The sequence below is a fragment of the Zeugodacus cucurbitae genome, chromosome 6 (genome assembly GCF_028554725.1).
Source record: "Zeugodacus cucurbitae isolate PBARC_wt_2022May chromosome 6, idZeuCucr1.2, whole genome shotgun sequence".
Classification (NCBI taxonomy): domain Eukaryota; kingdom Metazoa; phylum Arthropoda; class Insecta; order Diptera; family Tephritidae; genus Zeugodacus; species Zeugodacus cucurbitae.
Window position 1 is genome coordinate 57,507,453 of NC_071671.1, and position 20,864 is coordinate 57,528,316.

Genomic DNA, 20,864 nt, shown 5'->3' on the forward strand with positions numbered 1-20,864 from the left:
TTTTATTATTGTTTTGGGATTTGTATGCTTGACATATGTATATGACAATGTATTTTATTATGTGCATAAGTAAGGGAATTTTATTGATAAGCGGGAATGCAAGATGAAATTTAAAAGCTAAAGCAATAAGGTTATGGATTTTATATGAATTATGAATTGTGGTTTAGATAGCAGAACCAACTGCTGAAGAATTTACATTCTTTATGTAGTATAAGTGAAAGCGTTGTGGTAATATGAAATCGCTTCAATTTTTAGCCAAAAGTAAAGTCTCAGTAACTATTATTCACACAAATAACCAATTAACCAGTATTAAGCAATATTTACGCAAATCATTAAACCTAAACTTTGTGGCTTCACAAAACTGTGTTGGCGACAGCTTTCACCTGCCATATAAGTGAGCTTTCTCACAACAACGACGTTTATTAATTGCTGGAAAGGTATAAGTGTATACAGTTAGCAGCTAGAAAGTGATTGCCACCAGACACTTAATACACTTGACGTTAATGACAGCCTTAATGAGCACGGTAATGAGTGTGTGGCTGTAACGCTGATGGGTAAATTTGATTTTGACCGACGCCGGTGGGTGGTCGTGAGCACACATTCACTTGGCTTTGAGACGCGTAAACGCGTTGAATCGTAAAAAAATGGCAAATGGTGGTGATGGTGGGGCACAGCAGACAAAAATAAACATTTAACTAAAATATTTACACATACATAAACGTAAGTATGTGTTTATTAAGGACCACACATGTACTACATATGTAATGTGTAAATAAAAAAAGTTAGGAGACGCTTTAATTGCTTGTGTGTTAATTTATATATGTATGTATATAAATCACAAGAGTGACGCGTATTTAATTAGAGCAACGCTTAAAAAAATCAAAATACCGCTATATGTATTAAGCCTATAAATAAAAGGGTAGTTGAAAGTGTAGCATACTTTTAGGTTGTCAGAAAAAATTGCCAACGATAAAAATATAACACGCTAACGGCACATTAGTGGCGCCGTTGCCTTGTAATCACACATTAGATTTATGAGGTACCAAATTTTTTTTTGTTTTTATATATTTTCACGTTTGAGGATTTCATCACAATGAAGAAATCATTTATCATCATCATCAAAGTCGGCATTTAAAAACTTTTAATCAGTTGTGACTTTCATAGTATGTTTTACACATATTAGATTAGAATTATATTTGTATTACTCACAATATTATTGTTTATTTAATGTTTTTTTTTTAATAATGTACACTGAAAAAAAATATTTTTTTTCAAATATATAAATATTTTAAGTATTGAATTGATATGCTCTCAGCTTATATGATTTTGTAAAATTTCTCTTCAATAAAATTTTTGTTTAATTTTTTATGTTAATTTATCTATTTTTTTATTTAATTTTAAATAAATATTTTCTTAATTTAAAATTTTATTTGAAAAATCCAAGATTCAATTAGATGGCAACCCTAAAAATAAGCAATCTAAATTTCTAAAATTTTGTTGTTAGATTAAAACCAGAAAAACCTGTTTTTAAGGTGAGTTTAAGAAAAAATGCATAAACCCATTAAAAGCGAGCAGTGTTTAACGCTAAACACCAATTTGATCCATAAACTCGTGATAATGAATATTTCTTGCCTTTAACAACAGAACCACTGGTTCGAAGTTTGGTGTAAATCCATGAACGTGAGCGGTTTTTAATGCTAATCACCAATATTATCAATAAACTCGAGCTAATGAATATTTTTCCCTTTAATAAAATATCAGTGGTTCTTGGAAAACTCTATGAATCTTATTAGTGTTTAATAGTCAACACCAATATATTTAATAAACTCGAGTTAAAGAAAAATTCTTTCATTTATCAATAAACTCGAGTAAATTTGTATTTTGTCATATCTCCTTCTTTGAACAAAATAAACACGGACTTGATTTTAGAAAATATTGCTGACTTTTCGATGAAAATTCAAGTGGTAAGAATGAAATACCTGAAAATCGTAATTTTATTAGATGCTTTGAAATCTCACTAGCTTGTAAAGCATTAAAACGAAAGAATTTATAATAAAAACACTTGTTTGTAATAAATAAATATTATTATAAGATTTGTGACTTTCATAAAACTAACAGTGCGCCAAATTGTAGGCAATAGTATTGAAACGTTGCCTACATTTAGGATATTGTAGAAAATTTTTTTTTTTTTAAAGTGTTAAAATTCAATATGTTTTCAAAAATCAATACTGAATTCAGTAATCCAACAAAATTTGATCAGAAAAATTAAATTTCATAATTTCAGTATTGCTTAATGGTTTAAAGCTTTAGAAATTCAAATATTTCAATTTTCATTTAGAAATAAGCAAATTATTGCGGCAATTCGGCCCCCCTTTTTTAATTTTTCAACAGTCGACTGGAAAATCTGCTTAAATTATGAACACTTCCGTATTGCAGCAGCTTTCAACACATACATATTTCCAAGTGGCGCTGCGTATTTTCTTCTAATTATTTCAGCTGATTATTTTCACAATTCCATAATGCGGCTGCTGCAGCTGTAGCTATCGCCACCAAAGTCTGGTTGCAACGCGTGTGGCACGTTGCCATGGTGTTGATGGCATTTGCCGAGCGCACACCGCTGACGTTGGTTTTCATGGCTCAACGATTTTGACGCCAGCAATGCGTTCGCCAAATGCATTATTTGTATGCAACAACAGCAATTGTTGTGTGTTGCTCATTGCCTACCGTTAGATAAGCGCTGATATTCTGGCAGCTGGAGTAATTGTGGCACGTAATGCAATAAATTGTGTGTGCCTCGTTTTTTTTTCTACATCCTCCTCCATCGAAACATTATAATGTCTTTCTTTTGTATTAGAAGCATATTCTTACTTTCGCTTTGGCTATATATATTTTTTTTTTTTTTTTTTTTTTGTTTGCTATTGACAGCGCGCTCTGACGCATTTGTTGCACAGCATGGTTGTATTTTAGTTTTGTAGAGTTGGCGCGGTTTTATTTGCTAGCATCCAATGTTTACTTGTACTCAGGGCAGTGCGTTGGTCTGCTGTTTGTATAATGTGGCCATTCTCATTTTAGCCACTCTGCCGCCCATAGTGCCTCAAGCAGGTCTGCCGCGACTTGCTTGCTTGCCTGTTCTTTCAATAATGATGCTTTTCAACTGTTTTGTCTGCTTATTTTGTGTGCTCTTGTATTGTTTTATTTGCGGCGTCACTCCATGATTTCTACTTGGACGTTTGTTTAGTTACACTACTCGTATACCGACGAGTTTGAATTTATTTATAGGTGGCGGTGGCGGTAGAGGTGTGTTTTCAATTTACGTATTGTGTATCAGGTCTTACGCATGCTGATTTTATTTGCTTTCTTAGCCACCTAATGGATTTAGATTGTATTGGAAAGTGAATACTGAGCGTTTGTTATACCTTTCAGGACAGATTATTATAAATTGGAGGTATATTTTGTAGGTGTAAGTATAAGAAGAAACTTGAAAGACAAGGTAGACTTCAAGATATGATATGCTGGGTTAAGTTTATAACTAGCAATATTATTATGAGGCTTCAAAATTTGATAAAAACAATAGTGCGCCAAATTGTAGGCAATAGTTAGTAATGAAGCCTACATTTAGGATATTGTAGAAAAAAATTATTGAAAAAACAGAAAATAAATATAATAATGTTTACAAGTATGTATGTATGTATGTGATTGGCGTTGCAACCGTTTAGCCGGTTATAGCCGAATCGACGATAGTGCGCCACCTGTCTCTCTCCTTTGCAGTTCGGCGCCAGTTGGAGATCCCAAGTGTAACCAGGTCGCTCTCCACCTGGTCCCTCCAACGGAGTGGAGGCCTTCCCCTTCCTCGGCTTCCTCCGGCGGGTACTGCATCGAACACTTTCAGGGCTGGAGTGTTTTCGTCCATTCGGACAACATGACCTAGCCAGCGTAGCCGCTGTCTTTTTATTCGCTGAACTATGTCAATGTCGTCGTATAACTCGTACAGCTCATCGTTCCATCGTCTGCGGTATTCGCCGTTGCCAATGTTCTGAGGACCATAAATCTTGCGCAAAATTTTCCTCTCGAAAACTCCTAGTGTCGTCTCATCTGATGTTGACATCGTCCAAGCTTCTGCACCGTAAAGCAGGACGGGAATGATAAGTGACTTGTAGAGCTTGATTTTGGTTCGTCGAGAGAGGACTTTACTGTTCAATTGCCTACTCAGTCCAATGTTTACAAGTAATATTTAAAAATTAACTATTATACATGACTTAAGTAAAACAATTTCTCATTTTAGCCACTCTGCCGAACTAGAGATATATACTTTAGATATATTTTTATCAGATATCAAATGCTCAATAGGTTTAGAGATTCTTGATTTAGATAAATATGTAGTCAGCCTAGAGCGACTTTTACATATAATATCCGAACAATCTATTGTTTAAACTATAACTTGTAGAATGGCGAATCGAAAAAGCAACTCGCTTAAATCAAAAAGTGTTAGATTATGACATTTTAAAGGTTCAATCACCTAATATGTTGTATTTAAGTAAATTGGTAAACTTTTTGGTTGCTTTCAGAAGTAAATTGTTCGTACAAGATAGTAATCGAATCGAACACAATTTTAATTATATTAGCTTTCTTCATTAAAGGTATGAATCGAAAATTATTGTTGTACGAAGCAATAGAAATGCCGGTGCGCCATTATTATGGTCAAAATCAAAACATTTGTGCAAAGTTTGAAATGTTTTCTGAATTTTTATTTTTACAGCTGCGAGCGATTTTATTATAGTTTGGCAAAGTTACTATAATGAAAGGCAGCATTTGTAGCTATTTATTTACCTTTCGAAAATGAAATTTTACAATTTTAGTTGCAATTTATTAGCAGAAAAAAATTACAAAATTATCCGAAATTAAGCAGATGTAAAGTATGGACAGTGAGGCTATGGACATAGCGGAACAGAGGCGAACATAATTTAGCGAAATGTGCAACTAAGTAACAATTTTGCAGTATATTTTTCCAAATATAAAATTTTAAAATTTACATTTTATAAAATATAAAATGCGTTATTGCAACTATGCAACTTAAGTGGCTTCGGGTTTGTCTATGCAATATTTCTTTTGCCTCTACCTACCACTATCTGCTAAGCCTCACTTTTTCTATTTTTAACATTTAATACAAATCAACACTTTTCATATCGTTTTCTTTTCAACTATTTTTACGCTACTTAAAGTAAGTCTTTTGTATAAATAAACAAATCTAAATTTAACGTAACACAGATGTTTAGGGAGGGATTCGCTAAATTCCATAATAGCAAAAGGAGCAGAAATCATTGGTGTTTTTATTATTACTTTAAAATCATCTAATTCCAGTTGTGTGGTTAACAGCTGTGTCATGTCTCTTAGCACTCACGGTATACTCATCGTGGCAAGAACGTGCGAACGTCGATTTGCTATTTTATGCAGACATTTTTTGCAATTTATTTATGGTTTCAACACTTATGTATGTATATAGCGACATATGGGAAAATCGAAAATTAAATAAACAAACGTAAATGTTTATATTTATAAATCGATGCTTAAAATAAGTAGGCGTGTGTAAGAAAATAAATAAATTTTGTTGGATATAAATATATTGCTTTGGATTGATTCGCCGATCTCTTAATGTTTTATTTGGTTTATATTTAAATGGAAATAAAATTAATTAAATGAAAAGAGTAAAGAAAATATATTGAATTAATGTGAAAAAAAATAAATTAAAATTAATCTAAATAAAAAAATAAAATAAAATAAAATAAAGTAAATAAAATAAAATAAAATAAAGAAAATGAAATAAAATAAAATAAAGAAAATAAAATGAAATAAAAAAAAAAAATAAAAATAAAATAAAATGATATAAAATAAATAAAATAAAATAAAGAAAATAAAATGAAATAAAATAAAATAAAATAAAATAAAGAAAATGAAATAAAATAAAATAAAGAAAATAAAATGAAATAAAATAAAATAAAATAAAAATAAAATAAAATAAAATAAAATAAAATAAAATAAAATAAAATAAATAAAATAAAATAAAATAAAATAAAATAATAATAAAATAAAATGAAATAAAATAAAATAAAATAAAGAAAATGAAATAAAATAAAATAAAGAAAATAAAATGAAATAAAATAAAATAAATAAAATAAAATAAAATAAAATAAAATAAAATAAAATAAAATAAAATAAAATAAAATAAAATAAAATAAAATAAAATAAAATAAAATGAAATGAAATGAAATAAAATAAAATATAATACAATAAATGAAATGAAATAAAATAAAATAAAATAGCGTAACATAAATAAAAAAATTAAAAATTCCTTCCCTTTCTATGCTATTTCTATATGTTCACAAAACTACGCTCTTCAACATATTTTGATATCCATACTTTTCATCTTATGAGCACTTATACCCGATTGGTTCGCTGATGAGCGTAATCTAATTCAAATTATTTACATATTAATGCATAATTGCGCGCTAAGTGGCACTTAAATGAGCATAACTTGCATGTGTAATAGTGCGTGCATGCTTCTGTTTGCAACAGCATATGATTGACAGCCACTTGAAAGGCGAAAAATATAAATAAATTGCCATATGGAATACTTAGAAAATATGAAAAATATATAAATAATAAATATGAAAACGCTAACAAGTTATATTTTTTGTTTTTGCTATTTTTTACTCACAAAGAATTTGTTAAATATAGACAAAACATTTATGAGCTAATAAAAAATGTTTTGCTATAAAAATAATCAGGGTCGAAAATTGGCGTTTTTTTGCAAAATTAAAAATGAAAAAAAAAAAAACCAATTCATTAAATTGATCAAAACAACAAAGCGCTTACACTTAATTTTGTTAAATATTTAAAAATTGTTATTAGGGTGGGGACAAAAATTTATGAAACTTTAAAATAAGGTTGAGTGGTGTGAATAGTGTCGTAATCTTGCCTTGTTATTTTAAATTTGATGTTTTTTTTTGAAAAATTATTAAATTTTCATTGCCTATACTTTTATTATAATTAAAAACACTCACCCTAGTATATAAGCGTGTGTGTATAATTTTATTAGCATATGAAAATCATCATTAAAATATGTGTTTTTTGAAATATGCTTACACAAGCTTGCTGTTTTCTGTCATATTGCGACTAACTGAATTTTTTAAAAATATTTTATTGCGAAGAAATTTTAACAATATTAAATGCTAATAAAGTAATATATAAAAAAATTTAGGATTTTTAATTAAATATGTTTTTTAATTAATTGTGTTTGTAACTGTACACTCGCCTACTCGCTCTTCACTACAACAATAACCGAACCATCGATTTATTATGTAGCAAGTGTCTTATACAACAGAAAAATATTTTCTTATACCTTTAATGATGCTTCTAATCCGCTTTCCAGCAACTATCAATCTTTAAATGTCAATCAATTAATTAATCGTCGTACAAGACATTACGTTTTTCCAACCATTTGATGAGTAACAAATGACAATTTTTAATTGCAAGCTGACACACACATTATACAATATAGTACGTATGTACAGATATATAGTACAAAGATCATCTCACTAAACTGTTGGTATGTACTTAGTAATCTCTAATATGTGCACGTAGTTACTTCAACTGTTCCTTCCTTTTAATTTTTAATTGTTTTATCCTTTAATTGAGCTTATGTCACGTACAAGCAGTTTACGAAGAAATCACATACACGTAAACGTAATTTTATACACGCTTACGTAATTAATTTGCAGTAAAAGAATGAATGAATGAATAGAAGTTGCAATTATAGCAATTACTTAGTAGAAGGATTTTCTTTCCAATTTTTAATAATGATATTGAAATATCACGTGATATTATTTGATTGAGTGAAAGAAATTCAATTATGTGATATAATGCGATGTAAAATAGTTGTTTATAATAAAAAAAATGGAGAAAATCCATTAAAAGCTGTTTATTGTCATTTAAGATATATGTAACATGATATGATATGATGATCACATGATAAAATATCGCAAGAAAAAATATCAATTGTCCCGCAATAAAGTGATGCAGGCTGGGTACTCTTTAAGAACTAATATTTCCACCTGCACTTCTTCATCATATGCATGTTTTTAAATAATGTTATTAGAAGTAATTCCTATGTAGTGATATTTATGAATTGATGTGATATCACGAATTCACGTTTTGTATCATATTGTATACTTTGCTTCAATATTTTTGAATTGTAGTATCATATGATCTAAAAAGTCATAAAATTGAATTCAATTTTTTATTTTCTCATATTTTCGTATTTGAAATTCATATGCTCTGATATCACACGATAGATGTCTTACTTAAGTAATTTCTTTGCAATATAAAAGTCATTTAAATTTATTTTAAGACAATTTTTCCTTATTTTATAGCTATATGAAGAACAGCTGTTTGCTAGCCAATGAGGCTATTTAGTAATATTCTGTGATGATGATGTCACATCATGTGATGTATTTAGTATAATACGATTATTAAGAAAATTGGAAGTGTTAGTAAAAATTCTTGCATCATTTAGAATATTCATGCAATTTTAATTTTTAAAATTATCGCATGATATTTTTTGGTTCATTATGACATCATATGATGAAAACAATGTAAAATATAACAAAAATAGAAATAGAAGAATATTAGATATACTAAATAAATTGCAATTTTATTTAAAAGTCGCATGATATTTTTATAATATCGCATGCTACTAAATAGTACTACTACAATACAAATAATAAATATTTTTCTATAGATAAATTGTAGGCAATTTACTGGATCCAAATTTATAAAAATAAAAAGATATATGTACATATCAGTATGCCTAAAAATAAAAATAAAAATTTTATGGCAATTTTATAATTAATTCCGAAATAACTAAGACATCAAAAACTACTAAACACTCACTTAGCTGCCTCATAAATTAATCAGAAATGTTTTCTTTTAGTCATAAAAAGCAAAACAATGCACTCACTGCAAAACGTCTAATTAATTTCAACGTGAAAATGCAAAATGAATGCACGCAACTTATAAATTTAGAACGCTAAAGAAACTAAAAATATTAAAAATATAAATATTTACACGCACAAACTATTTATAGCGTGGATTTTAATAAAATGTGCATGCAAAATGTATTTTGGTGCACAAATTAGAAACAGTAAGAAAAGCACGTATGCATGCTTCAAGGCTTCACCATGTTATTGCATCAGCAGTGTCAAAATATATTTATAAACAAGAAATTTGTTTAAAAATATGCACTTGATGTATTGCTTAGTGCAACGCCCCCAACACGCCCACAATTACTTGCTGCTATCTTAAGAATTATAGATTTCTATTGTTAAACTAGTTTTCGCTTAATTTGAGTGGGTGGATGGGCGCCATTTCGCTTTAATTGGTGGGCATTTTGTGTTGTCAGACATTGAGGTCAATGCTGTTAGATTGCAGATGGTATTAAATATTTTTGTTGTTTTTTTGTTTTTGCTATATAAATATAAGCTGCCAACTAATACCCACGCCGTCACAATGCTTTGACCAAAGTTGGCAATAAGTAATTGTTCATATTAATAATTTACAATTGGAAGTTGTTGGCAAAATGAAAGAAATATTGTCTTTTAATATGCCGGCAAGGAACAGCTCATTTTTTTTATTACTTTGAAATAAATATATGTTGTTAGGATTTGTAAAATTTAATTTAGTTATGACTTTCAAAAAATATTTAATTTTTTTTATATATTTGTAGCTCATAAGTATTAAAGCAGCACCCAGTATTCAGGTTTTTTTTTCGTTTTGATACCACTTCATTCTATCACGCTATAAATAGTTAATACAAGAAATGATTATGGCCACAACAGACTATAAATTTCCGAATGTCCCCGTGGTGCTATACTAACTGCGCTGCGTGACGTACGTACATCCGTGTAAATATAGATAAGTACACATGAGTGCGTAAAATAAAAATGTTGGAAGTGTGGGTAAATAAAAAAAAGTAGTGTAATGACAATATTTACCGGAAATACTTGTACGTATATAATTCACAGACAATCTTTTTTAATATCAGAGGCCAGGAGATTACTTGAAACTGTATATGAGAAATCGCCCTACTTACAATGTTAAGTGGATTTTAATATAACATTTTAATTTTAGACTTAATTAGGTATAAAAGAAAAAATCTTAAAAACATTATAATTTTTTTTGTAATTATTTTTTCCTATCGAAGTGGTTTTTGGCCATCAGCTATAATCTGCTTAATAAAGGTTCCAACTGTCAACAACAGCAGTAATCAGCAAATATATGTGTATGAAAAATATATATAACTAAAAATAAGTGCTTTATATTGCATATTACACCATTTAAAATTAAATAAAAAGTACTTTGAGCAATCGCGAAAGACTGCAAAGTCGAAGTAAAAATGTTGCTCATACGACATGGAGTAACACAATCAATGGATATAGTATAAAGTATCCAGATCTTTTTTTATTATTGTGAAGTCCAGAAGCTTTTAGAGCTAGTAAAAATTCTATGAATGCCAAAAATATAGAATTATTATTGAAATATATATGAAATTTAGAAATCTAAATTTGTGTATAAAAAATTGGAGATGGAATTTCCTGACAGAAATAAATTGTCAGATGTAGATATTTAATTGTTATTAACAAAATAATGAGATAAAATCGTTCAAGATTTCCGGATAGGTTAGGTTAGGTTAGGTTATTCTGGTAGGCTAAAAAGCCACACATAGACCATTTTTGGTCTTTTGCGATACCCGATGGAGTGCCGTCACTTAGTTAATGAGAAGTAATCATCCTTTAGGATGCCTGCGCTTGTTGCGAATTTCAAAAGGCTTTGTGGCTTTTTTACCAAGCTTCTGTCTAGATCATCATATAGATAGTGTATGGGTTTATCTACGTTTATCATGTTTTCGGATGACTGTCTTACGTCTCGTTTGGCAATATCGTCCACATCCGTCTCGTTTCCAGATAAATATTATATATATTTTTAAATATTTTTTTGCTTTGTAAATATTTATGTATTAAGAGTTATAACTCAATGTGCTTCAAAGCTATGTATATAAAATATTAAGAAACATATGTTAAAATTAAGCTAAAATTTCACGATATGCATTTTCAAATATTTTTAATATGTTTAAAAAATATATTTTTTTAGAAAATGTAACTTTTTAAGTAATATTGCAATAACTTTTTTTTTCAAATAAAAATACTGAAAAAAAGTAATAATACTAGCTAAGTGATGGCTCAAACCAATTAAAATGTTATTAATGCCATAAAACCAATAACGTCACTTATTTAATACATATTAGACATTACGACGACATGCCGCCAACTATAATAATATTCTACACGCCAGGGCACGCTGACCTCACGCTGTCTGGGCAAGTGTCGGTATTCCATCAGCGCCAATTTTGGACAACATTAAGTGTGTAAAATGAGAAGCAATAAACTTAAATGGCTTGCTAGCAAAAAAAAAAAAAGAAAATGATAAAAAATCAACCAAAAAAATCTTCTGAACTTAATGAAAAAATGAAGTAAATAGCGTGAAAGTTTGAAGATTGAGCAAGCCACTTGACTGTGGCAAATACAAAATCTGAACGCGCATAATTGCAGGCAAAGTGAAAGTGTCACCACAACAATAGTTAAATATGTATAGATTAGTACATATATGTATGTCTATGAGTAAACGACATGGCGACAGCTCGTGCAGGCGTCTGCCGCAAGCACTATATATTTACGAAAAACTTAAGCAACTAGAAAAGTACAAAAAAGTACCAAAAGCAATCAACAGCGCCAGCGAGCAATGTACGCTAACGACCTTGACCAATAATGCGAGTTGCATGTAGTAATGTTTTGGTGCTTGACAGCAAAAACAACAATAACAACAAAAACAAAATGAAAAATCAAACAAATAGCACAGCAGGCTGTTAGAATTTCATGGTTTCAGCACACTTTTTTTTTGGTATTTTTTTTTGCTTTTTTGGTCATTTGTTGTACTACACACATGGCGCGTTGCGGGTGTTTCTTGCTGTAGTTGTTGTTATTGCTTTTTTTTGCACACACTTGGCGCGCATTTACGAAATTCACTAAATACTTTCACTTTCATTTGCGCCTTTCTAAGTCAGTGAGTACTTTGCGCACATTTCTTTTGGCGCGCTCCCGGTGACTAAGCGAACGCTTGTGGTTTTGGGTCCCGCAGTTTGTTTGTGGTCAATAAACTCGAGTAGTTCGAGGCAGTTTCTACAATTTTTTGCAATTTACATTTATTTCTAAAACTAAATGTTTACATTTAATTGCGTCGATTATGTGATTTTCGGGTTCATTGTTACTTTAATTAAGTGGCTATCCACTTACTAGCTGTTTGAGGTCAAACTACTCTGAAGTAGCCGACTAACCCAAATTCGCACTATTTGCAGAAATCAAGGTTGCCATTTGTATAAATTCGCATATGTACGAATATTTTAAAGCAATTGTAATTATTGCCACCTCATTGTGAGCATTTCAACAAGTGGTGGCGGCGCAAATGCCTTTGTACTTTTCGATTATGGTGGTGATATATGATAGTATTTAAATATATTGTTTGTATAGTATGTACATATGTATAATATTTATTGAATTGTATGTGGGTAAGCACCTGCCAGCATTAAAATCAAACGACCTTCACTCAACACCAACCCATTTCACCCATTTCGCCTTGGATGCCTTGCTGCCTTGTGAGTTTTCGCGATTATTTTGCGAATATTTCGGCGATTAAACACGTTCGACTTCATGTTTTCATACAACTCATAATAAATATTGTCAGACAATTTTATGTGTTCTTATATGGAGCAGCATGCACGTAAGCAGCGAATAGAAGTGGGGCAATGCAATAAATTTGAAGTTCAATTTTAAGGACGCGCTGATAATAAGCACTTTTTATTTCGATTTAAAAATGATGAGATTTTAAAATGAGAGCAGTAAAGCAATTAAATGGTTTTCCAGAAAAGAAAAAGTGTAGAAAAAAAATTAAATAATTAAAAAATTAAAAATAAATCAATAAAAAAATATTTTAAAAATTAAAAAAATAATAAAGATTAAAATGTGTAAAAAAATTAAAAATATTATACATTAAAAACAAAATAATAAAGTAAAAAAATATAAAAATATAATAATATTAAATCAATAACAAATTATTTAAAAACAAAAAATAAATTAAAAAATAATAAACATAAAAATTTACGTATTATAAATAAATAAAATATAATAAATAAAAAACAAAATAAAAAATTAAAATAATTAATAAATTAAAAATAAAAAAAATCAATATAAAAATAAAATTAAAAAATAATAATTTAAAAATTAAAATGTGTAAAAAAAAATTAAAAATATTATACATTAAAAACAAAATAATAAAAAAATAAATTAAAAAAAAAATAAAAAATTAAAAATTAAAAATATAATAAATTAAAAACAAAATAAAAAATAATAAAAAATAAATTAAAAATTAAAATAATAATTAAATTAAAATATGTAAAAAAAATTAAAAATATAACAAATAAAAAACAAAATAAAAAATAATAAATTAAAAAAATTAAAAAATATTAAATAAAAAAACAATTAAGTTAAAAACAAAAAATAAATTAAAAAATAATAAACATAAAAATTTACATATTATAAATAAATAAAATATAATAAATAAAAAACAAAATAAAAAATTAAAATAATTAATAAATTAAAAATAAAAAAAATCAATATAAAAATAAAATTAAAAAATAATAATTTAAAAATTAAAATGTGTAAAAAAAAATTAAAAATATTATACATTAAAAACAAAATAATAAAAAAATAAATTAAAAAAAAAATAATAAATTAAAAATTAAAAATATAATAAGTTAAAAACAAAATAAAAAATAATAAATTAAAAATTAAAATAATAATTAAATTAAAATATGTAAAAAAAATTAAAAATATAATAAATCAAAAACAAAATAAAAAATAATAAAGGAAAAAAAAATAAAAATATTAAATCAATAACAAATAATTTAAAAACAGAAAATAAACTATTACATATATAAAAGCAAAAAAAATAATAAATTTCAAAAAAATTTCATAAAAATCGCAATATCTGTGTCACTCTCGTTAATAATAAATTTGCTGCTGCATAAGTAATGCCATTACAAATAAATTATTTATTTACATTTAAATTGGCTATTTAGTATTCAGGCCAAGTGACGTGCATACACTACCCACGTGTACACGGAAAAGAGAAAACGGCAAGAGCAGCAAGTGGAAAACAGCGAAAAATTCGACAAAAAAAATTTAAAAAAAAATAAATAAGAAATAACAACAACAAACTGAAAGTGGCCAACACAAGACACTACGTCCATAATTTCGGCGTTCCTACACTCCAAAAACTTCATGTTACTCAATTTTCATTTTCATTTTCGGCATTTCATTATTTACTGCTTGTTGTTGTGGCTTGTGGTTGGCTGAAGGCCAGCAAATAAGACGCCAAATTTCGCATGACAGCTACATACGGCGGCAAGCTAAATATGGTTAAAAATATTGTTGTTGTACGACGTTTTCATATTGTTGTTGTTTTCGTTTATAGTGTCTGTGTGTATTTTTGTTGTCAATTTATGCTGTCCTACCTCAACAGTAGCCTTGCTATGCCATTCTGACACCAATATTAGCACCGAAAAATGTTGTAATTTAAATAATTTTCGCATTAAAAATCAAATTAATACGCGCTTACTGTATGTGCCCGTGTACAGATATACACACATAAACAAATGCTTTGTGCGAGTGCTTGTTGTGTCCTTGTTTCTAAAATGTTTACACATCGTATTTTGTCACTAGATAATTTGAAGTAGCTGACCATAAAGCAAAAGACACAGGCCTTGTAGGCATATAAGTTAAGCTACAGTATATGGACAAAATATTAGAAGCATTAAATTTGGAAATTTCTAATTTTTTTAATATTTAACAATTTTAAAATAGTAGTAATCAAACTGAATTGAAAAAAAACAACAAAAATTGATATACAGTATGTTGACAAAAATTTTAGGAACACTAAAAATTTAAAAATCTTTTATAGTAATTAAACACTCCAAATTATTATGAATACATATAAATTGAAGAATATTTTTTTTACTCTACAGTATATTAGCAAAAAATTGGAAACACTAAAAATTTTAATTTTTTGTCATAATATTTAAAAACTTTAAAATATTATGTGTTAATCTAAACTAAAGAATTTTGCTTTTGAAAATCATAAAATTAGACTCAACATATTAAAAAAAGTTTATTTAGAAAATCAAAAAAATTTATAATCATTTTTGTAACAAAAAACTTAACTAGTTAGACTCGAGATCTCGAACTAATTGCAAGCTAGTCCCCAACTACTTCATTTCACTACAGCAAAGTAACTTTCAACCCACCACGCATTGAGGATAAAAACAATTTTCTCGCTTAATACAATTACTACAACAGTGTCCAGCACAGCACAAAAAAAAAAAATTCCGACTAAGTGCACACAACGTAAGCAAACAGTGTGGAGCAGCGTCGCTGCCTTTTGCATAGTAAGTAACACTGGGAAATTACAATTCCCGTTAACAAAAGTGAGCAAGCTGAGAGTGCATAACCATACACAAAGGATACAAGGAGGTGGGGCTTGGCTTGTACAAGTGTTTGTGCGGAAGTCATTATTTTTTTTCTGCGAAACGTCGGTTGTTCACACAAAGGACACTCAACGGTGGCCACTCTACTGCATGAAATTGCTCTGTTTTTTTAACTTTTTTTCTCATGTCTCAGTGTGTGTGTGTTTGTGGGTGAAATGCTGGTAAGTTTGGTGTTGATTGGCGCGGTTGGCCGCAAAGTGATTGTGCACCTGTGGGTGGTGCTTTATTAAAATTTTGCTTATAGCTAACTTTTTGTTTCAGGTCAGCTTATGGTTATTTAATTTGGTTTGGTTTGGTTTGGTTTTTTGCTGCAGTGGTGGTATAACTGCTTTATGTGAGTTTAATAAAGCTATGTGGAAGCAGTAGTCTTAGCTAAGAGGTAGTTAGGCAGTGTAGCAAATCTAAAGGATATACAGTGGAACTTCTCTAACACGAATCACCATAATTCACAAAAAAACTTCGAGACATTATAGAGAGACTCTTTTAAAATTCTGCCCCGATAGTAAAATATTAAATTTTGTATTAGCCCCTAGTCGAAAAGTTCGATTTACGGAATGAATATTGTATGAAAGTTGCACTCTATTGCCTCTTCAAGAGTTCGAGTTATGGAGTACTTCTAGTTATATAAATTCGAGTTAGGGAAAGAAATTTGTATGATATTTGGCTTCTAAACGCTTTTGCCAATTCAAGTGTTTGAGTTATAGAGATCTTCAAGTTATAGAAGTTCGAGTTATGGAAGTCCCACTGTATTTTCGATATGTAAAGAGCTTATAAATGAAAAATTACAGTATTGAAAAATACTATTAAATTCTTTAAATGTAAATTGGCAATAAATTATTGAATCTCCCCTAATAAAATTCAAATAATCTTTACACATGCCAGCACTTGTAAACTAAAAGTTATAGATCTCCTCAAACAACTTGATATATTACCATAATTATTCTCTAATTTATTTCCTTATTTCACTCAAATCGAAATATGTATTCGCAAAATTTTTGCACAGCCATGAAATAAAATGCAAACCATCAGTTCGCACTCACATGTAAGGCATTTAACAATTACATGCGTTATGAAATGGATTTATGTCTATGGTACAAGTACTAACAACAGCAGCCTTGTAAACTTTTCAAATGCAGCAGCGATTTTAATTTGTTTACAATAATTCCGAAGGTTGTTGTCCGTAGCAATAAACATTTGGTGAATGCATGCATTGCAGAATGCTAATTTGATTTTTGTCTGTTGCATATTTTTTGGAATGGCGCTCCGTTATGTAAATACTGGGTTTGATTACATGGAAATCGCTCAAGAAGGAAATAGCTACTGTGTAAACAGGCAATTTGCTTGTAGATTTACTAAGAATTCCAAAAATTTACTAAGAGTTTTAATTAAAAATTGAGTAAAAATTTAAATTTAGAAATTTACTTAAAATGGTAATGAGATTAAATTTGATAATTTTTGGGCTGTAAAATTTAGAATGAAGTGATTTCGAATATATTTTGTATGAAAATTGTTTGATATTTTTCACCAATGGTTATATTAGCGAAGACACCTACCCATACTAAGTATCTCATAGCCTTTTCGCACAGCTAAATAAATTTAGTACATTAAGGTTATAATTGATAAACCAGTTTTTGCCTTTCGCACAGCCGCCTACTCAATTAACGATCAGCTGTTATAAATTTTTGTTTTTGCTGCTCATAAGAACTTAGTAAATTTCATCAGCTGTTTGGTTATATTATTAATTCCAGTTCCAACTCGAACTTTGTTTGATTAAAAATTAATGTAGTAAAATAAGATTTGTCTTTGTATGGTAAATCGATCTCAATCAGCGCTTTAATTGTGCAAAAGAAGTTTAATTGATATCAATTAACAGCTGTGCGAAAAGGCTATTACTTCAACACTAATTGCATGTCAATTAATGGATTTTTTTAAAAAGCATCTTATAATTAATATAATTACAAAATATTGGCCTTCTTGAGATTATTTTTTTATTATAAAATTTGAGTCCTATGAGAAGATATCGAACTGTCATAAGTCTAAAAAAAGAACGATAAAATTCCAAGAATATTTAATACTGATTTTGAAGAACAAATATAGAAAGCATTTATCAGAAGTTTGAAACAGGCATTAACTTAATCGAAGGGAAAGATTAAGTTAATTTACTTCGAAATTCATTAATAATTCATAGTAATCATGATAGAAAAAAACTTGTCGCTTTTACGGTCCAAAATTTAGTTGAATATCATAAAATAATTTAATAATTTTCATTCAATTGCGGCTTCTTTTCCCCATCTACAACTTCATTTACCACACCGATTACACTAATAGCACTTCAAGGCTCTTCATAGTAACCAAATAATAAGCTCCGAAGTGAGATAATCACCTCACATGTAATCACTTCTGTTCCCAGCATGTAATCATTAAGTTACACTGTAATCAACATTCACAATAAATCACGTTTTCAAAGTGATTTTTAATACACTTTCATTGTAGCATTTTTCAGCTTTTATTACATTTCCACTGTCATTTAGCGGCGCGCAAATGGCCAAGTGTGAAAATTTCAAGGGACCACAGATGGCCAAATGAAAAAAGGCCAGACACTTGTATGCATATGTGTGTATGTATTATATACAAAAACAGAGGCAAACGCAACGTTTTACGAGCTCTTTAGTACATATGTCTAGCGGAAAAGCTGAAGCTTTGAAGAGGCACTGCTGCGAGACTCGGCGGCGCGACTGCAGCCCACACAAGGCATAAATGTTGCTGTCAGCCGGCGAACATTGGGAACAAAGAAATTCATATTACTTATTATATCGATGTAGATATGTTTGTATATTTATATATATATGTATAAATATATATCTCTAGTGACTTGCTTGCATGTCGCCTGCTAAGACACTCGCCATTAAGAATTGTTTTAATCAAGAACTTAGACAATGTATGTGCGACAGCTGACGCGGCGTCTATATACAAATTATACTTTTAATGACACTATAATTAATATAAATGTATACACATACAGTTAGTTGTTGTTTTTGTTTGTTTAGTTTTCATTTTCATATAATTGCTTTATAAATAACGCATTTGTTTTTGTTTTTGTTTTTGTCTAAGACCACAACACTTTTCCTGTCTTGTCACCTTGTCGGTCGCGTTACGTCAATGCGTTTCATAGAAATCAAAAATGATTTTTATTAATCTAACGGTGTGTATGCATGTAATCGCATAGCCTTCATCATCAAAGTGCAAAATAAATTGCATGCTAATGCTCAGAGAATGTCTGCAGTTTATGCAAAATATGTCAGTTTTCTTGTAATGACATGAGTCATAGGCATTATATGAGTTTAAGCAAGTCATCTGAGAACAGACACGTGAATATTTTGAAATGCATTAAGTGTAAATAAAAGGTGATGTATGATATTTGTCAACGATTGTCAACAGTATTTCACAAGCAATGGAAATAATGAATTCAGACTTAATGGATGAAATAGGAAGATTGAAGGAAATATTAAAAAAAATTTTAAAAATATTAAAATCTTCAAGTCATAGTAATATAATATATTGAAATCACTATACATCAGTTGATGCTCTCAAGTACCCACAGCAATCACCCATCATCCATAGCTCTCGAGAAAAATAAATAAATATAAATAAAATAAAGTGATTTTCACACCAAAATTGAGATTCACTTCCTACAGCTGGGTGCTGGGTTAAAATACTTATGAAAAGCGGTGCCTACTCATCACAGGCGGAAGTAACTGTCTCCAATTACAAAAAAAAAAGAAATCATAAATGTACATATGTGTCCCGTTCCACCTGCATGACCCGTTACTTGCGCTTTGTTCACATCTGTTGCTATTACTCTCTTTCAACAAATTGACAGATTTTGACAGCTGCCAATCAGTGCTTTCACTGTTCTTTCATAATGTCCATTCAGCAAGTTTTTTTCTGCCCTCAAATCGATGCATTAAAATGTATGATGCTGTGAATTTCCGTGGAAATATAAATAATAGCCAACACAAAAGCAAGTGTCAGTTGTTGCACAATGAATTTCACTAAGTATCATAGAAGGAAATATATATGGTTTCTATTTCACTTTTACATTTTACAATTTGCTAATAGAAAAGTTATGAAAGATTAATGATAATGCATAATTTAGCATAAAAGACAGAGTAAATGGTCTTGTAAAGGGTAGATGGACGTTTAAAAGCTTGAAAGAGTTTTAGAAAGAAGAGTGTGAAAAGTAAGCGATGATAAATGGTTTTAACTACAAGAGTTTTGAGTGGAGAAAAAATTCGAAAATTTTATGGAAATTAATATTTTTAATGGCTTTATGAATACGTGAAATAAAGAGAGCCTTAAAGGCCGCCGTTTTACTAGCATACGAGAATTTACTAAAACAGCTAAAGGCAATGCCTAAAATCAAGTTTGAGAAGTATTTCGACGATTGTAAGAAGCGCATAAGACGATAACATTAATGTAGACAAATATTTTTTTTTTTCAAAAAACAAAAATTCCCGTTATTTTTTGAACACACCTCGATACTCATAAAATCATCATATCATGATTTTAAAAGAATCTCCTTGGTGGAAGTGTGAGTGAATAGAGATTTCACTATGTAATTATTGATAACACTCTATAACACTTTCTTCTTATTTTTTAAATTACTACTGTATTATTATCTATTGACTATATCGTTAGATCACTTGACTAAGTTATGATGATATAGTTGTCTGAGGCAGTTAGATTCTTAAAATTATTTTCCCAAAATTCAACTTCGAAAATACAATATCAAGTCTATCAAATAGTAATAAAAACAATTGAGCTATATTCCTTCATTTGAAACAATATTTTTACAGTTCTACCTCTTGTTGAGGCAATTTATACACTATTAGCAACAATTGAGAATTTATTTAAATATTTCGAAAATCTTTAGTTATGTTGTTATAATTTTCGAAGATATATTTAAATCAAAACAACTACCAAAGAATTTATTTTCGAAGTTAAAAATCAATCAAATTAGTTAACAAGATATTTTTCAACTCTGAGAGAACTTAGTTTAATATATTTTTCATTCAGAAATTTTTCCAAAACTATATTAATATAATTTTATTCTAACCTAAAATCGTTAAAAGTGGAACTCCGAGCTTAATATATCTAA

At 29.0% G+C, this 20,864-nt stretch overlaps 1 protein-coding gene across 4 annotated transcripts in view; it reads right to left on the reverse strand.

Annotated features, from left to right (window-relative positions):
• Rem1_1 (uncharacterized) overlaps positions 1-20,864 on the reverse strand; it is a 161,663-nt gene that overhangs the window by 34,863 nt on the left and 105,936 nt on the right. The window lies entirely within an intron of this gene.